The sequence below is a fragment of the Vespula pensylvanica genome, chromosome 19, assembly GCF_014466175.1.
Source record: "Vespula pensylvanica isolate Volc-1 chromosome 19, ASM1446617v1, whole genome shotgun sequence".
Classification (NCBI taxonomy): Eukaryota; Metazoa; Arthropoda; class Insecta; order Hymenoptera; family Vespidae; genus Vespula; species Vespula pensylvanica.
In genome coordinates, this window is record NC_057703.1 from 1840502 (window position 1) to 1845800 (window position 5299).

The 5299-nt window shown below is 29.6% G+C and overlaps 1 protein-coding gene across 1 annotated transcript in view; it reads right to left on the reverse strand.

The window, feature by feature from the left end:
• Window positions 1–4947, reverse strand: part of LOC122635863 (diacylglycerol O-acyltransferase 1) — a 132541-nt gene extending 127594 nt beyond the window's left edge. The window contains exon 1 of the mRNA XM_043826541.1: window positions 4398–4947. The gene's annotated coding sequence lies outside the window, so the exon portion shown is untranslated. The remainder of the gene's footprint in view (window positions 1–4397) is intronic.
• Window positions 4948–5299: the final 352 nt, after the last annotated feature.

Consider the following 5299-nt stretch of genomic DNA (forward strand, 5'->3'; position numbering starts at 1 on the left):
TTATTTAAACAATGCAATAATATTGTTATAATAAAATCGATTTTGTTAATAATTATTAAAATCGAATTTTTTTTTTTTCTTTCGCTATAAGTATATAATAGTAATGAAATCGTAAAAATTTGTATTATAATTATATAAATTGTATTCTTGTTTATTTAAAATAAAGTATAAAAATTCTATTAACAATCGTAATTTGTAAACAAAGTTTTCCCACATTTCTAAAAAGGATGGAGATATTGCAGATGATCAAAGTTACTGCTCAATTTTTCTATAAAATTCTGCAATATCACACAATTCAATAAATACGAAACTTTTTAATCATCTTTATCATGATTATCAAATTAATTAAAAATATATTGCAAATAAATGTTTCAATAATTTCTAGGTCAACGCTGCACGATTAAATAAATACGTTATATTCTAATCATTTCGCATAACTATCAAATTAAAAATTAATTAAGAATTTATTTCAACATTAATTCTAATAATTTATGAATTTTCGAAATCAATAGAATAGAATCAATATCCCGATGAGAAATTTTCTATAAATTATAAATGCAATCGTAAATACGATTGAGAAATTTTATAACAATCTTGCGTAACTTTATTAAATCAATGAAAAACTTATACGAACAAATGTTTCAAGCTATCCAATTAACACCAAATGTTCTAATCGTTTAGCGTAAACATCGAATTAATTAATAATTTATTCTAACGCTTAATGTTAATTATAATTTTAATTTACGAATATATCAAATCAATGTACAACCATAGATAGGATCGATAGTGAACGTAATGGAAAATTTCTAATCAAAACACATGCATTTTCTTCGAGAATACAAACTGACCCCTTATCTTGTGAATGTTTGGAAAAGGGAAGATCCAACTAGCTTAGCAGATACTCGATCGCTTTTAGATACTCCTTAACAGCATCCATCGGAAGTATCTACTGTCTAACCATCCTCTCTCTCTCTCTCTCTCTCTCTCTCTCTCTCTCTCTCTCTTCTCTATCTCTCTCTCTCCTTCATTCCTTTGGTTTAACCCGTACGCCAGTGTTAGAAAATCTTCTCGCCAAGTCGATTAGTAGTCCAAGCACGTTCGTTATTAGCTATTCGCCCGTATAACATCCGCGACCGCTAAAATCAAACTTACCCTATGCAAAGGACAAACTGTTCAAGATAATACACATAATTCACGCGTACCGTGTAATCGCGATCTATTACAAACGGGCATCGTCAAAGGAGAAATCTCCAATATGAAATATCAGTTAATAAGGATCAAAATTATATCATGATAATATTTATGTTATATTTATTGTTATCATTCAATTAATTAATTAGTAATTTATTAATTAATTAATTAATACAACGATCGTTAAATATTTCCACAGATTTTTATTAACTTCCGTTTTTTGTTTATTCATTTTATTATTATAACTATTTCTCTTTATTCTCTTCTTCCTCTTTTTTTTCTTTTTTTTTTTTTTTTTTTTTTTTTTCATTGAATCAATTAAATATGAGATGTGAATAAACTGTCTATCTGTGTTTATATCCGTGTATGTGTGGTGTCTCTCTTTTTTTCTTTTGAACATCCATCAAATTCTTATTAATAATCCTTTTACCGTCTCGTTTTTCTCTCTGTTTATCATTCACGTATTTAAGTTTCACAATTCCGACTTATTTACAGTTTTATTTACTAAAATAAAAAAAAACATTAATGTAATATACTATAAATACAAAATACGCATTTATACCGCAAAGCTCTAGAAAATTGTATACGAGCATTTAAAAAACTAACTCAAAATTATAATTACTATACCGTAATAAATGATTGATTAATACGATTAAGCTATTAAACTTAATTTTTTATTCAGCTGAAACTTTGAAAAAGCCTAATTCAAAATATAATGCTAAATCTCAAATGATAACAACAAATAAAAAGAATTAATAATAACAAATAAAAAGAAAGAATAATAACGAATAAACTTGTCAAATATAGTTTTTATTTCTTTTCTTTCTAACTATCCGTCAAATAGTAACTCATCAATTTCTTCATTCATTCATTCATTCTCTCTCTCTATCTATCTCTTCTCTTTACCATTCACACACAGGTGCCCGCAATTTTGTCTTATTTACGTTAGTTCGAAACACTCGTTACCGAAACAAAAATAAAAAGAGAAACAACAACACAAAGCTAAAAGCTAAAACAAAAGGAGATCGTTGGTACGAGCTAATGTTGGTATTAAACCACCTCATCCTACCTAACCCACCCTAACCCACCCCAAGCCACCCTCATTTCAAAAAGAAAAAAAAAAAGAACCGAAAAAAGAGAAAAAAAAGGATTACAAAAAAAAAAAAAAAGAAATAAATAAAAGCAACAATAACGGAAATATCAACGACAACGACGACGACAAAAGTAGGAAAAAAAAAGAAAAAAGAAAAAAAAAATGCAACGAACAAAAAAATAATGTTCAGTGGTTATAGTAACGCTATGGTCGAAACTAACGGTGTCTAATGGATCTAATAGAACGCGTGTCGCAAGTACAAGCATATAACCCTTTTTCGTCAAAAAAAAAAGAAAAAAGAGAGAAAAGAAAAAGGAAAAAGAGACAGAAAAAAAAAAAAACACAAAAAATTCAAATGGCGCGAAATAAAAGACTTGAAATGGAGCGCTCGCGTGCCATTCCAAATGGATGCGCATTAATTAAACTAATGGTCACTCGTAGTCGATGGCAATGGCGGGTCATTCGGAGTACTACGATCGTATCCATAGAGAGAAAGAGAGAAGAGAGAAGAGAGAAGAGAGAGAGAGAAGAGACGGCAAGGATACGTCGTTACGTGCTTTCTCGTTATTGTGCTTTATTGGTTCAACTCTGTCTGTCTCTTTCTCTCTCTGTGTCTCTGTGTCTCTGTCTCTCTCTGTGTCTTTCTCTGTCTCTTTCTCTCTTTCTATTTCTCTTCTTATTTCACCGGAAAAGCATCACGCAACGGCGTTCGCTCGTAAATTCGAAAGAGATCGTAAATCCTGTAAAATATATGCGAGCAAAGTACATACAGAAAAGGACTAAAACGTCGATAAATCATCTCGACGTTTGTTTCGTGTTTTCGAGAATCGAGTTTTAGTTTAAACTATTAGACACCCTTCGTACAATTACCTATAGAAGAATGTTCGTCTTTTTTTTCTTCTTCTCTTTCTTTCTTTCTTTCTTTCTTTCTAGATACGGGGCGAATCTTTCGTTCACGTTTTCTTCTAATCTTGCTTTTTTTTTTTTTTTTAATTTGGAACAATTTTTCTTCGTCTTCCAAAGAAATCTAATCAAGGTTTAAAATTTGCAACAAATCTATTTTCTATTCCCAAGAAATATGAATATATTGGGGTTCAATCTTTTTTTTATTTTTTGTATTGGATTCTACGGATAAGTAATGCGAGTTAAAGAAATTTTGAATATCTTTTGTGTTTAATTATCTGTAATAAATTAAAAGGGGGTCTTAATTATTCTTTTTTCTTTTCTTTTCTTTTTTTTTTTTATTGAATAATTAGAAAAAAAGTTAATAATATAGTTGCAAATTGGAAATGTATGAAAGTTTAATAACGACAATAAAGAATTATTTCGATAATTAATATTTCTTTTCTTAACGTTGCATCAACGTTCGATCGTCGAGATTGAAATACTAAATAATTGCATCGAGATTATAGTCGTTAACGATGCATTCTTTTATCAGTGATCAATGGAATTCTTGAAAGTAATAATTAGTCTCCTATTCACAAAAATAAATTATATATACATACATACATACATACATACATACGTACGTACACGTGTGCGTGTGTTATATGAATTAAATTGAAGTAATATAAATAATCTAAAGTGATATCTTAAGAACGTGGGACGTCGTAAATGTGAAGAAGAAAAGTTGAATCATCAAGACTGCAATTCTTAAAATTGCATCAAGATAACGGTCATAAAACTTCACATAAAAATTGCATTTCTTAACGTTACTTTCTTTTATTAAGAATCAATAAAAAATAATCACGATCGCTAAATTCCCAAAAACAGACGATATAAACATTACATCGATCAGATAGAAACGATAATAATATTAAAATGATTTATTATTATTTAAAAAAAAAAAAAAAAAAAAAGAAAAAAAAACACGTCATAAATACGAAGAAAGCTTGACTCGTCAAGACTTCCATTTCTTAAAATTGCATCGACAGACGCGCTCGTATATATATATATATATATTTTTTTTTTAATCAACTCTTACAACCAATCATTATCACTTTATTCCGAAAAATTCTGACAAATTAGATTATATGCATATTATTATATCGATTAAACGATCGATATATTTGATATAATCTATAAAATGATACCTTTAGAACGTGAAACATACCTGATAAATATCAAAATCGAGATAGTAGGAAAATCTATGGTGTTAGATCGAGCGTAGAAGATCCCAGGATCGAATCGGTATTCTGCCCTCGATGTCTCTTGCTTCTTCCTTGTCCCTGTTCACTGTAATATACAAGGGGTATAGGTAATAACGGAAGACGTTGTGCTTTCGTGGACGATGCTCCGCATACGCTTGCCCTATTAGCATACAATTATCTTTATGCTTCTTTTATGATTCATATTTAGTAGTATAGTTTCCCTTCTCTCTCTCTCTCTCTCTCTCTCTCTCTCTCTCTCTCTCATTCTCTTCTTCTTTTACCCTTTCTTTCTCTTTCTCTCTTACACTCTTTCTCTCTATCTTGCTCTTATTTTCACCATCGTGTCCCGTTCAAGCCGAGCGATTTCAAAGTTTGCAACTTTTACGATCGAGCTCGTTTCTTCGAAACTTAACGTCTACGTGCAACTTCGTCTTTTACCATGAATCTTCTTACTATCGATACGTTTGATAAACTTTCTCTCTTCCGAAACTCTTCCTATTCTCGTATCTTTCTTTCTTTTTTTTTTCTTTTTCCCTTTAAATTCTTCACCCTCTCTCTCTCTCTTTCTCTCTCTCTCTCTCTCTCTCTCTCTATTTTCTTTATTTCTTTCTTTCAAAATCCATCATGGTTTATAAAATCTAATATAATTCGATCTAAAGTTTCCATGCTTAGAAATTCATTAATTGAATAGATATAAGATATTCTATCTTGATAGAAGATATTCTATCTAGAAATTAGGATTGAATTTTAATCGTGTTTGTCTTGTGAATCACGATTATTCGGATATTATTATACGGATGCAATGATCGTGAAAATATATAATTTTTTTAAGAAAGTTTAATTATGTTAGATTATGTTAGTTACC